Consider the following 14691-nt stretch of genomic DNA (forward strand, 5'->3'; position numbering starts at 1 on the left):
AATAAGGTGAACAGCCTGCGGCTCCCATTTCTAGCAGCGAGGTTAACGGCTGTATCTCCCAGATAATCTGTGGCAAGAGATATATAGTGCCGTTCAACGTCGTTAAGCATTTCGTTGAACATTTGTTCCACAATATCTTCCTTTTTATTACGCACTGCTGCCACAAACGGTTGAAATATTTCTGCAGTTATTACGTGAGTTCTCTCGAGCGCGGATTTAGTTGCGTCAGAAAGGTCTTGCACAATATTCTCAAAGTATCTTAAATCGACGTCGTAAGCTTTTCCAAAGCCTGGGCGTCTCTGCAAGAAGGTAGCCAACAGAAGCTGGAGTTTATGTTCATAGCTCCAGCTTTCTAGGCGCTCTTTATACTGCAACACCATGGCGCGGTTTCTAGCGTCTATGGCAATTTTGAGCGCCGTCTTTCCGGCGTTGTCACGTGCCGCTAGGAAGGAGACATGGCCTTCGTTGTGGTCATCTCTACCTGGACTGCCAAGGAGTAGATCCACGATACCGACGTTTGCTTCCTCGGTAGCTATGTGTAGAGCGGTTCTTTTCTGATAATTAAAAAATAACTTTTTATCTCTAAACCACAGGCCGCTTATTTTAGATGCGTTAATTGTCAGTGCTTCCCTCGATATCGGTAGAGATTGGAGACCTATGTTGATGAATATCCGGATGACTCTGTTAACCGGAGCCAACAAAAACTTGCCAAGCATGGGTGCCATGAGGGGGTGGTATTTGAGTTTTTTGTCTTCTTGCCTCAACCACAGAACGAGGAAACTCGCTACAAAGTGTTCCGCAAATGTTCTATGAATAAATTCAAAGCTTCCATCGGGAGCCAAGAGAATCAGACCGACCCTGTTCAGTTCAACCAACTCTTCGCTCATGTCATAAGTAATTATGTCCAAATGTTCGTTAGCAAACTGCAGGTCGACTGTTTGGAAGGCTAGAATCTGGTGTTTTTCTTTTTTGGTATTTAGATGCTCGATTATTGAGACATTTGACGAGTGAGACCGCAGCTCTGTTTTTTGCATTAAATAGATGTTGATTCTATTTTCGATGAAATTATCGTACATTTCGACCAAATTGGTAATCCTCTGGAGATTGAAGTTGCTTTCGGGATTTCGGGCGAACTGTTCCGCTGGCATCAAGAATAATTCAGCCAGCATCCTGGACTGCAGAGGAATTCCCATCAGCCCCCTAATATCTTCCCCGAACACGTGTTCTGTCTCCTCGTATAGCCTCTCAGCAAACTGGCGCAGCCTCCCTAGCTCGGACTCAGTGAATCTCCCAAGCTGGAACTGCTCGTGCGAGCCCCAAAACGTAACCAGATATTTCAACTGATGCTGTTTATTAATCTTTTCAAACAATATGGCAAACACCGACAACTCATTCTCCAGAAGCTCCTGAAGGTAGATCCGGGTGGCGACTATTAATTTGGCAGCCGTGAAACTTTTTAAAAACACTAAAAGTCTTATCAATTTCTCTTGGGCGTTTTCCCTTGTTGGGAATTTTAGCTCGTCAACTCCGTCAAAAACAATACAAACCCTGCTCGAGGTTTGGTATTCGAGACATATCCGCAACAGTCCTCTCGAAAGGTCGTCGGCTGGACTACCGTGCATAAGAAACTCTACGACCGCCTCTATGGTCATATCGAAGGGTAACTTTTCTATCGTTTCCTGGTGGTATTTGGTATCGATCCACAGCACCCAAGTGTCCTCTAGGAGTCCTGCCATGTAGATGAGACTAGTGCTCTTCCCCATGCCAGGCTCGCCTACCAGAATGAGCACCTTGCGACTGGTTCGGCATAGGTCATCTTCCTTCGTAGGCTGTCCAGGGCCCAAAGTCACGTAAGATCTCAGGCCATCGAGGGATCCTTGGGACCTTCGCCACACCAGACGTGGCTCTCCGGCTACCTCGATACCTAGCACGTGCGTGTTGTTTGCAGTTTGGCCTTCCCTGCGCGTGCCTCTCTCCCTTGAAGCATCTATTAAGAATGGAACATTTTTAGCAAATAACTTTGCTTCTTTTTTAGAGAATTGAAGAACGTTCATCAGAGCTTCAACGCCTTTGACATCTTCGAAGATGAATAAATCAGTGAGAAACTGGTCTTGTATGAGCCTTTTTATGTCGACTAATTCTCGAATCCAAAATCGCCTTCTCATACAGAATGCTTTGTTGCGTATTAACCTTAGAATGAGACAATTTTGCTCTGCTTCCATCCAGAATACCACCCTATCTGAATAACTCTCGCAAGTCTGTAGAAACTCTTTTTCTCCATCTCCTGGGGTGGTGATTATCTTTTCCGTTACTGCTCTGCCCCGCACCCGATCTTGAACGCTACGAACACGCTGTTCTGAACCGCTTATAACAAACAGCGCACCCTCCAGTTCAACACTTCTTTCAACGAATACTTCATCACTAACTCTTGTTTCCACTCTGGAAAACACAGCCCCCGAGGTGTTGCGAGGTAGTGATTTATTTATTTCTAAAACAAAACTTCTATCTTTTATGAGCTTCTTCAAAAGTCGAGCATCTGTTGGTCTACAAACATCCCCGAACATTTTTTTCAAGCTAATAATATCTTTTCCGATAGCTATTACTTTTCTGGTCAGTAGTTCTCCTATAGATTCATCCGTGAGATCGTTCCATTCGATTGCTCTAAAAGGCACATGTCTAGCAAGGAGATTATGATCCTTGAACACATTCTTCATCGGTTGTGATCGAATAATGACTAACTTCTTGAGAACGTTCTTCTGTAAATTTTGCAATATTTTTTTCAAAGTGATGTCATCTACCCTCAATTTATCTGCCGTAGAAGCAAAAACTATAACTAACAGATTATCATTTGTAAAAGCATTGTTCTGTAAACTTATAATGTCCACCTTCTCAGCTAATCTCTCCATATCTTCCCAGTTGAGAATTGTATGACAGTTTTCTTTATAATAAATATGAGCAGAGGAATTTATCTTTCGTGCTATCTCATTTTCTTCTCCTTGCTCTCTATTTCTCATTTGTAAAAGTATGTTGTAGAATCTCGCTACTTCGAAAGTAGTATCATCAGTCTCAATTTGTAAGACGCTTGTTCGCTCAGATTCTAAGAAGTCTCTCAGCCCGAAGGTGTCTCTGCAGTCAGCCAATTGGGGCAAGGAGCGGAGATAAGCCTGACTAGCCAAGCACAAGGGTGCCCATCTGATAATCTCATTCTGCCTTCTCACCGCGGCATCCAAACTTTCTGGAAACCAGCGCACCAACTGTTTGGTCTGTCTGATGGCATTTGCCAATTGTGCATCTGTCTCACAGGTAATACTGTATCGGCTCATGTCAATGTCAACATTTCCAAAATCAATTCTTTCTAGTTGGTTATCTGCGAGAAATCTATCGATTTCAGTGAGCCGCATGATGGTGACGTTCTGGAAAATAATCCAATTTTGAATGAACTTCAATTCTTCGTCGGAAAACACCGCCAAGGGAATAGAAGGAGAAGATTTGACAGTTTTATAACGCATTTTTGGTGCCTTTTTGACCTCCTCAACTCCAAAAGCATTCTTTGTCACTTTTTCGATAAACAGTTTAAATCTCGTACTGTAGCCCGTATTTTGCTGGTTTTGTTCGGCTCCTTTCTCATTTTCCTCATCTTTGTCGTCGTAATCCTTTTCTTCGCATTCCGGGAGATAAGATCCTTGAGATAATTCGTACTCTTGATTGAGTTTCCGTTCGCTAAGACCCTGGGGCCAATCATTCACGGAGTAAATTGGCCGGTTATCTTCGAAAGCCTTGATGAAGTGGTCCAGTTTATGAGTGTCTATGTTCTGAAGGATTGCTGGTACAATCGCACTGGGAGTTGCGTGATCCAGGTGAACTTGATACAAATTTCCAACATGGTAACTCGTGGCATTAACCGCATTAACAGCTGCAAAAAATCCTGTGATATCCAGTTTCTTGAAGTACATGAAGCGGTCATGTCGTAAATCGAAATCGTTTCTGATTTTAATCAACATAGCTTTTACTCCTGGGCTGTCGAAGACGACTGTGTGTGGATGGAGGCTTTCGGTTGGACCAGTTACTTTAGAAAAGCCTTTGTCTTCTTCGTGTTTGAGGTACTTCGCCGTCAAGGTAGTCACCTGGGCAAGCCAAGCACCTAAGGAATGACCAGTCATTGACACGCGGAAGTGGCTGCCATGCTGTCGATTAGTTTCCAGAACGTCTTTCTTCACTTTTTCCACGAATGATATGGCGGACATCATATGTTTAGTGTAGCTATTGAAATAGACTCCTTTAACATCGATTCCGACTACTGCAAAGTTTGCAGGGTCCGTACCCCGGTGAGCAATGACCACTTGCTGGTCTGAGGGGTTCCACAGGGCACAACCGAAGTAACCATTGTCCCAGGAGTTGTTTTGTGCCGTGGTAAGTAGCTTCCAGCCTTTTGGTAGCACCAGCTCCCCCACGCAATCAGAGTAAGCAAGCTGGGCGAAGGAGACCAAGACATCGCGATGGGGATATGGCTCCGAAGCTATCTTTGTCTTATTTTCCTTGATGGAAGTGAATTTCTGGAGGACTTCTGACAAGTTTGTAGAACTGTATACCAAGGCCGTGTCCACCAACATGAAGGTTATTTGAGAATCTTACTTCCTTCCTGGAAATACCTAGAAACAGACATTTCATATACGTTAAAACAACATAGGCAAACGGTTGGTTTGTTAAGCGGTCCAAAGCCATGAACTTCCTCCTGGATGTTGCGGATTCAATCATCTGATAGCTAAATACTATATAATAGCACAAGTAATATACAAGCTTATAATTACGGTAATAGGAGGAATTCAAATATTGTTAGGTTATTTATAAAACGAAAATGATAATACGCAAAATCTAGTTTGATCTGTTTTTGTTTAATAATTTAAATTCCACTGGCGTTTTCATACGAAAATATGGTCTACAACGAAATATGTTCAAAATAACTCAAATGTAACTTGGACTTTTTTGATTCGCGGAATAAGATTCAAGAGTTATAATGTAATTCATTCGAATTTGATTGGAGTTTTCTTAAGTTTCGTACTGCAATGGAGTTTACGTTGGAATGCAACTGCTATGCTTTTGGGCCCTCTAAAATTGTGAAATCAAATTTAAAATTGTGTGGTCAAAATAATTTCTATTGTGAGTAATAGTATTTTGCTAATTTTCGTGAGAAATCACCTCAAGATCGCTGTACCTACATATTATGTAGTACCTTCGTGAACTTTTTGTATGTGCGAATCAAAATTAGCATTACATTTTAAGAATAATATAGACATTTAAAAACTATCAATTTTCAAAGGACAAGGTGCAACAAAGAAGAGGTTTTTGTGGACTGGACCGGTTGCGGTGTGCGTAAATTTGTGGACTTACCGTGTGCCAAATGGTTGGACATTCCCATAAGTTTTGTAAAGAAACAAATGGTTGGACATTCCCATAAGTTCTGTAAAGAAACAAAGAGATGTTTCCAATGCGGTGTGGAAGAACATACGCGCAAGGCTTGCCCCATTGCTGCTGCAGAACCCAGTTGTGCCACATGTGCACGTATAGGAAAGCCCGTAGCTTCTGCGTACTTACTGTCGATTCATTCAATATATTTTATCAAAATGTGATGGGTATTCGTGCGAAGAACACAAATGTAAAAAATTAAATTTTTATTAATAATTATAATATAATTTGTTTTACCAAAACATTGTTGAATCAACGGTGTTTAGTGAAGAATTTTTCGATGACAGATACGTAATATTTAGAAGAGATCGTAAGTCCACCAAATCTATATCTAAAGAAGGTGGTGGAGTTATGACCGCCGTTTCTAAAAAAAAAACAAGCGAGTGGAAGAGTGACAATGAAAATTTGTGACTAGTGATCAAGATTTGCGTTCTCTAAATTCCCCCTAAAAAATATTATATATAAAGCATTTAAATTCCAATTCGCAGTTTATTATTATTGGTGATATCAATTTGCCCGAAATTAGATGGTTAACTGACACTTCATTTTAAAATAATGTTCTTTTCTTTTCTAATTATAAAAGCCAGAAAGCACAGAGTCTTGTCAACCTTTCGTCAATTTGTAATTTGTACCAATTCAATTATGTACCGAATAGAAATGAAAATTTATTACATCTTATATTTTCTGATAAAGTGAACATTAATATACATGTAACACCAAGCTTAACCATCATTATCAAACTCATTTCATAGAAACTGATAAAAATGTTTCAAAATATAACTTCAGGAAGTAAAACTACAATAATGTCAACAGAATCTATTGTCCGTTAATTGGATACCTTTTTTTAAAATAGAAAAGTGTATAGCATCGTTCTCGTGTTATATGAAAAATTGTGGGAAATAATTCATAAAATTTTTAAAAATACGTTATTCAATCAATAATCTAACTCTTCTAATTTAATTGGCAGATGATTTTTCTTCGAACTTATAACTCGTCGGATTGTAATGAATTCTCTAATGTCAGGAAAATGACAATAAAAAAACAAAGTGAGTATTATAAATTACACACCAACTCTGTCAAAAGTGGTCTGAAAGATACAATAAAGTTGTTTTAATCATTCATATGAAAATTAATTTTTTTTTTTTTATGTGACACCTCACAAGAGTGTCCCTGCCTGTGCAGTGTACAGACAGGGGAACTATGTCACCACCCGGTTGGGCGGCGTTGTGAGGCGGAATAAGGTAGGGGCTGAAGGAAGGGATTTGTTAATGCGGGCCTTGAAGAGGCTCGGATTATAGGAGGGAGGAAAAACAGATGCCGGTAGCTCGTTCCACATACGAGCCGACTTACACAAAAACGAGTCGTAAAAACGGCCCGTTCTCATGAAGCCAACGTCAACAGTGAACGGGTGTTCATTTCGTGTCCGCCGAGTTTCGCGCACGTGCACCGGTGCATCAGGAATCAATGCTGCTAGCTCCTTGGAGCAGGCTCCATTGAAATACCTGTAGAACAGACACAGCATGCCTACATTGCGTCTATGCATTAGAGAAGGCAATCGGTCTGTTAACAACGAATTGTCAATCAGACGGATCGCTCTCCTTTGCACAGATTCAAGCAGGTTTATTAAGTATTTTGCGGCACCAGCCCAAAGGTGGCTCCCAAATTCAATAGTTGGGCGGACTTGAGACTTGTACAGGGTCAGCAGCTGGTCACTGTTGAAGAATCTCCTAGCCCTGTACAAGACGCCCAACTTTTTGGAGGCCTGATTTACTCGGGCTTCTATGGATCCCCGATACTTGAGCTGGTCTGATATAGTAACTCCAAGCATTTAAATGGAGTCTTTATTGGGGAGAGTGCTCCCATCAAATTGCACCAGACAGTCATTAATCTCCCTCTTTGCCGAAATCAGACACGCTTGGGTTTTTGAGACGTTGAAACTGACCAAGTTGGCCTTACCCCAGGCACGAATCATCTCGAGGTGGTGGTCAATTTTTTGCTTCAAAACTTCCCGAGCTGTTCGGACATCATAGGTGGAAGGGGGCCTGTCAAAAAGATAACCCTCGTGAACGGTGCTGTCATCAGCGTAGCAGTGAATTGGTGCACATTCAACGAGATCGTTGATGTGCAATAAAAACAGCGTCAGAGACAGCACAGATCCTTGTGGCACCCCCGCATTGATTTGGTGCGGTGAGGAAGAAGAGCCGTCAACCACGGTTTGAATTGTTCTTCCCCTCAGAAAGTCTGCAATCCAACTATGCAGGGTTGGGTGGATCCCATACGATGGTAACTTCCCGATAAGCGCCCGGTGCCAGACTCTGTCAAAGGCTTTGGAGAAAAACGTTCCATGTACCGCCCCCAAATATGCGTCACATATCCGAGTAGATCGCCACACGATCGGTTTCGACGAAATCCATATTGCCGACCGCTTAGAATATTGTTATTCTCGAGATATGTGAGCAATTTGTTGCTAACCACCCTTTCTAATACCTTCGAGAGTATGGAAGTGATGGCTATGGGGCGGTAGTTAGAAGGGTCGGAGCGGTCCCCCTTTTTTGGGATTGGGTGGACGATTGCCTTTTTCCAAAGATCTGGCACCTTTCCACCTTTGAGAGAGAGCCTAAATAATTTCGCGAGCACTGGAGTCATTTCTGCAGAACACCTCTTGAGGACCAAGGCAGGTATTCCGTCCGGCCCACTGGCTTTGTCGACTTTCAGCTCGTTCAAGACTCGGAGAACCTCTCTGTTCCGGATCTTCGGTTCCTCCATTTGAAAACCGCAGTGCGGAATGGAAGGGGGAGTCTCTCCGTTATCTTGAAGAGTTGAGTTTTCCGCGAACTCGTTAGAACTCGTTCTGGATTTCAACAGTTCAACCTCTTTTTATGTATGTCCTCCCTCCTACAACATGAGCATTTTCAAGACCCAGGTTCACTCCTTCATTTCTCCAATTCTCCAGCATCTCTTCTGTGTGGAAATAATGTAAAATTAAATATGTACTTACCACCAAATAATATACCTTTCCCCTTTTCGCGAATATTCACACAACACTATTATTATTGGGGTCTGACTTGCAAACAACAAACGTTACGTTGAAGTACATATTATACCTTCTTATCTTAAGATAAGAATGTGATCATCGACAGTGTGAAATCATCACTGAGTGGATAAATATCTAGAGGTATAATGTGGGCATAATTTATCAAACATCAAAATTCTATCTTTAACATAAAAAATATATTAATCTTAAAAGAATAACAAATATACATAGTACACATAACATACACAACCGCACAAGCAATTGTATACATATTGCCATTCTTTATTACTGCTTTGCATTACCTTATTTTATTTCTTAATATTTCATTTAAGGCTATGCACTACGTCGTGTAACATTTTGAAACGAGCCCCTAATAGTAGTTAGGCTAGTTTCTAATAAGCTCGTTAAGTTTATGAGTTTAAAAAAATATATGTTATTTTTAAGATAATATCTATTCATTTTTTATGCCAAAACGTTACATATATAAAATTCCCTCGATAGAAAGAACTAGCAAAGTAATATACTAAAATTATTAAAAACACGTTTCGTTCCGTTATTTAATATGTTATAGGCATGAAAAAATTATTTGTCGAAAGATTCTTCCTCCATTTTGAACGTGTCGTGTTTCATGAAATATTTTCACCATTTTCACTTGATTATTATTGTTTTTTTCGATAAGTGCGCTCCCTCTAACATTCACATTATTTATGTATCTCCCTTTCAAACCATATTTGAACGCTTACTACGGTGAAACTACTTTGAACTTTAACACCATCCGCCTGTTTTGATAGTAGCGAGAACAAAATATTGCCTAAAAATGGCTTTTATTATATTTTGCAGACGTTCAGACCCAAATATTTAAAGTTTAACAAAAAAATTATAAAGAAATTAATTTGCCACATTATACAATAAAACAATAACTGCAAATAAGTTCGTAAGTAGAACATTTTGAGCTTTAAAGGAGTTTTTATAGGCCTGATAAATATTTTTTTCTGAGCTTATAAAAAAACACTCGATTATTTCAAAGGTCAAGATATTCTACTCCTAGGATTTACTTAAAACGTGAAAAATATTGATGATTTTGAGTCCATTTTATTAACTAATATAGTTTGTATCTTATAAAATTGTAAAATGGGGGCACCCACACTCATTTACCAAATAATGGAGGCTCACTTACTAAATATATATTTTTTTAAATAATGCTTATTTATTAATTAAAATATATGTGTTATTCTCATGGGAATGATAATATACAGGGTGTATCGGCACTAACCCGACAAACTTTAACCAGCTATTCCTTAGCACATTTGGAGTAAAAAATGTTATGGGCACTTTGCTGTCCGGTAGCATTTTTTTTCAATTAAAAACAAAAAAAATAAAAATTTCCACACTACATCACTGTCATTGGCATTGCATTTCGTGTTCAACAGCTGTTATAAGCAAGTAGGTATGTCGAAAAGCGTCTTCGCTCTTTCGCACACTCTAAATAATAATAGTTAAAAATGAGACGAATGGTGCCGTGCCATTTCGTTGTGATTGTAAAAGCGCGCCAATATAGGTACACACGTACATTATTCAACGGAACTCGAATAAAATATTGCCAGATGGGTTTTCAAACTTTGACAAAGGATAAAACAGTGTTGACATGTGGTGAAAATATGAATAGTAAATTTTTTTATTAAAAAAACGTTACCAGACAGCAAAGTGCACATAATTTTTTTTACTCCAAATATGCTAAGGAATAGCTGGTTAAAGTTTGTCGGGTACGTGCCGATACACCCTGTATAGTTTATTTGCGGCACGCTCCAGAGTGGTAGATACTTTCAGTATCGCCCTGGTAAAAGACCACCAATTAGGATTTTAATTGGCTTGAAATGGATGTAGCCGTGTTTGATGACCAGATCCGAATAGACAGATACTTCCTCAACTTATTCTTATCTCCTTCCCCTCCCGACTACATTCAGCCTCACAGACGGTTGGATGTAGTAGGGACGATATTCAGATAAAAATTAAAGAATATTATGTGACAGTGGAACGTGGGACCACAAACAAGTACTCTTCTAGCCCACCCAAACATCATACCTTTCACCTTCCCAAAACTTCCTCTACTTCCTTCCCTTAAGGCGAGCACTACGTAGTGTAATATTTTAAATTGAGCCGCTATCAATAACAACTCTTACGTAGATGGCGATAAGGTTTAAATTCCCGCTTAACACCATCCGCCTGTTTTGATTTATGCAAGAAAAAAACACGGCCAAAAAGTGCCTTTTATTTTATTTTGTTGATGTCCAGTCACAAATATTTAATTTTTTTTCGATCTATTTATAAATAACTTTACTTAAACATTAAACAATAAAATCATAACCGAAAATGGGTTCGTAAGTAGGAGATTTTGAGCTTTAAAGCAGTTTTCATAGGCCTTTACATTATTTTTTCTGGTCTTATAAAAAGACTTATCTAAAAAATACTCGATTATTTCAAAGTCCAAGATGTATTCTACTCGCAGTATTTAATTAAAGCATCTGAAACATTTCTAGGCGACCAAATTTTCAAACCAAAAACACATGATTTTGCATTACTACGTATGGCATTGCTTTAAAGAAACAACCTCCACACAGCAACCCTAAAATGGCGTAGGCCCAGAGGGAAATTATTTTCCCCATAAATATTTATTTATATATAAATAAAATACCTGTGTATATATAAATTATTTTGTAATCTGTCCAAGATAGAATATTTCAATTTGTTTGATCAAATTCATAAGATATAAGAAAGTAGAGTTTAATTGAGCCACACATGTACGCTCATTAAACATTTCTATAGATTTATGTCTTCAGTGATAAAATATATGATTATTCCTTTAATCTATGTATAATCTAGAAGATATTGTATTGTTTACGGTATCAATTTTTCATTTATAACGAAACGATTATTTTTGCTTATCTTACCACATGTTAGGAGGATTAATAAAGTAAGATTAATGAGCCACCTGCATTGATTTCAAATGGGCCTCTTGCACGCATTTTATTGAAAAAATACACAGAAAAATTCGTGTGAATAGATTTTACTAATAAAGATATATGTTGCAAAAATGTAGATAACCTTAATTATGGCTACCGTTATGCCACGCGTCGTACGTCAACCGACGGTAAGCGCTGAGGAGCTATACCGATGGTACTCATATGCAGCGCGTGGCACTACAGCTCTTCATTCATTCGCATACATATTACCTCACGTACGCTTGGCACTATTTCCATCCCAGTGAAATAAATCTTATTTAAATCTTTTTAACATGTTAATAACGCAACCAAACTCTCCGAAGCTAGTGAATAATGCTGGGTTCCCACAATATGTACTATGGTCTATTATATCATAGAACGATAGAACGAAAGCTGCAATCCATTCAAGTTTGGGATTTGGGTTTCCATCGTTTCATAAATAAACCACTCACCGCCGTTTTGTTCCAGTTCATAGAGTACATCAGGTAGCGTGGGCCAAAAAAGCGCAGCATCAGTGCAATTTTGTATGAATGGCATTGAAGTCATATTTATGGTGAGGGGAAATTGTATAGCAACCATCTTGTATGACTAAATTTAGAACTGATTTGTATGCACAGTGGTGCATAATGAACAATTAATATTTTATTTTTTTGCTGTTAATAACAAGGAATGGGATACTTCATTAAAACAATTAAGTAGATTTTAACATTTTTTATGCATATTCCACCTCACTCACGGTTCTAATTGTTCTCAAATTGATGCGTTCACGGCTTTTTAGGTCCATGGGTCCCAGCATAGAGAATAATTGTTAAATGTTGCTAGTTTTAAAAATGTTAAGTATTAATCATTTACTCGGTAACGCAGTAAAAACCCAGTTTGCACTTACGTAACATCATTTTCCCATGAAGAATTCTGGCAAATAATTAAAATTCCTTTTAAATTGTGCACCGCTATTGAAGGATTATTTGGTCAAAAGCAGGTAGGTGGTCGTAAGAATCCACTACCAACCTGCAAATTACGTGCACAGAAAAATAAGTACCTACCTAAATATTATTATATTAAATTATGGACGTAGTATGGAATGGCATATAATAATATTGATGTTTAATAATATTTTGTGGTATAATAAACATTACGCATTATGCTAATCATGTGGCAACATGATGATTATCATAATTGGGCCGTGTGGAACATTGGTAATGATTGGTATGTGGGTTTTTTTCTTGTTTTTTTTTAAGGCTACTGAGAATATTATAACGGTTCACCAAAGTAAGTACCCACTCTTCAATTTTTATGCTGGGTAGATACTGATGGTACTTAATTTAGCCAGTAGTTTTTATTATTATACATTGATTATATGTGTCGCCTAGAATAGCGATGGTACATCGATGTAAAAATTCTATAGAAATTGTATGAATGTATGTAATTTTATAGCTGATGTAAAATACCATGCATTTACTAGTTATTGTTTTTGATTTCACTAATAAAACAATATTTATGTACTTTTATAAAACTTCTTCTTTTTAACAATATTTTATGTTTGGTTTAACACTTCCACTGAAAACATCATATTTTATTTTTATCACAAAGCTAGTAACACACGCAGGGCCGGCACTACGCAGGCGTAATTGGAGCAGTCTGAATCAGACTCGCCAAGACGCTGATAATAACTAACACCTTATATAAACCCTTTGAGGTTTTTACTAGCCCCAGGCAATGTTTGGCTCAGGACCAGCCCTGCACATACGAGAGATATTACCTCGTAGTATATAACATGGGCTTGGCCTATAAGATTATATCTTTTGTGTATATTATGAGGTCACATCTCTCATGTGTGATTAGCTTCATACCCACTCACAGGCTTTGTCTTTATGGAATTTTTTCGTTACATATTACCGTGGTCGAGGGGTAAAGCTCTCAACTAGCAAGCCTAGCAACTAGCAGTTCACGAGTTCAAATCCCTGCGTGCGCCTTTAATTTTTATTTGAATAATATTATATAGTATACTTGTGGCATGTTCCAGAGTGGAAGATACTCTCAGTATCGCCCTGGTGTAAGACCACCATTGAGAATTGAAACGTTGCTTGAAATGGTTTTAGCTGTGTTTTGTGACCAGAAATGAATAACCAGGTACTCCCCCACCTTCATCTTCCCCTCCTCACAGCCTTAGCCTCACAACATACTTCAATTGGGGATGCCATAGTGTCACTGGATCCAGATGGTTGGGAGCAGTTTGGACTCTTGTGCTGTATTCATATAAAAAATGGACGGTCCTGAGCCAAATGGCGCCTGACGAAGTACCTGTAGAGTAAGTACCTGTAAGTGGCCTGTAACGAACTGCTCCAATTGCACTTGCACAGGACCGGCCCTGCTTATTACCAAGTACTTTTTAACTGTTCCAATGACATAAATGTATCAGAAAATTTAGATAGATAGATAAAAAAATAGATAGGTATTCAATTACGAAACATTGAGTTCTTTCAAAACACAGATTTTATAAAACCATTCGGTATTATTTATTGAAAGCTCATATTGTTCCAAATGAGATAAAGACCCGCAATGCAGTTACTTTTTTGCTACTTACTTGAGAGATACTTACGTTAATCAAAATGCTCTCTGGTGGGAACCATGATATTTCATCAAAATGAAAATTCAACACACCTTTAAAAGGTGATTTAGAATCAAGTGATGAAACAAAAACTAGGTTTAATAGTTACCTAACTAACCTAGTTTTTGTTTCATAACTTTTCATGACTTTATATCAGTTTTTGGAGGTGTGTTGAATTTTCATTTTCATGACATACCCGGTCACCACTGGAAACACAGGACCGGCCTCTAAATTGAACATTGAATCGAAATATTCTATAAAAAATGTTGTGGAGGTTAATAGGGTCCCCCATGATATGTCGAGGAGCTATCAACATTGCTTTTGCCCTTTACAGTAACACTCATCAGTTACTACCTACCATTTTAGCTGGAGATCGCCCATCTTTCGCAAGCAGTCAATCATTAAGCACTCGATGCATAACGGTAAAATTAGCCCGTCGTAAGCAATCAATATAAACTGAATGCTGCAAGACCCGGCGCAGAAACTCTCCACACCGAACTGCGCTGCAGAAAGTTAACTTACTATGGCAGACTTAATTTTCTGCACAGGGTCTCGTGGCTTGGCCTGTTTCAGCATATCGAAGGACA

At 38.7% G+C, this 14691-nt stretch overlaps 1 protein-coding gene across 1 annotated transcript in view; it reads right to left on the reverse strand.

The window, feature by feature from the left end:
* Positions 1-14691, reverse strand: part of LOC149411963 (uncharacterized) — a 591119-nt gene that overhangs the window by 344030 nt on the left and 232398 nt on the right. The window lies entirely within an intron of this gene.

This window comes from Hesperophylax consimilis, chromosome 24 (assembly GCF_061612785.1).
Source record: "Hesperophylax consimilis isolate HC1 chromosome 24, BYU_Hcon_1.0, whole genome shotgun sequence".
Taxonomy (NCBI): Eukaryota; Metazoa; Arthropoda; class Insecta; order Trichoptera; family Limnephilidae; genus Hesperophylax; species Hesperophylax consimilis.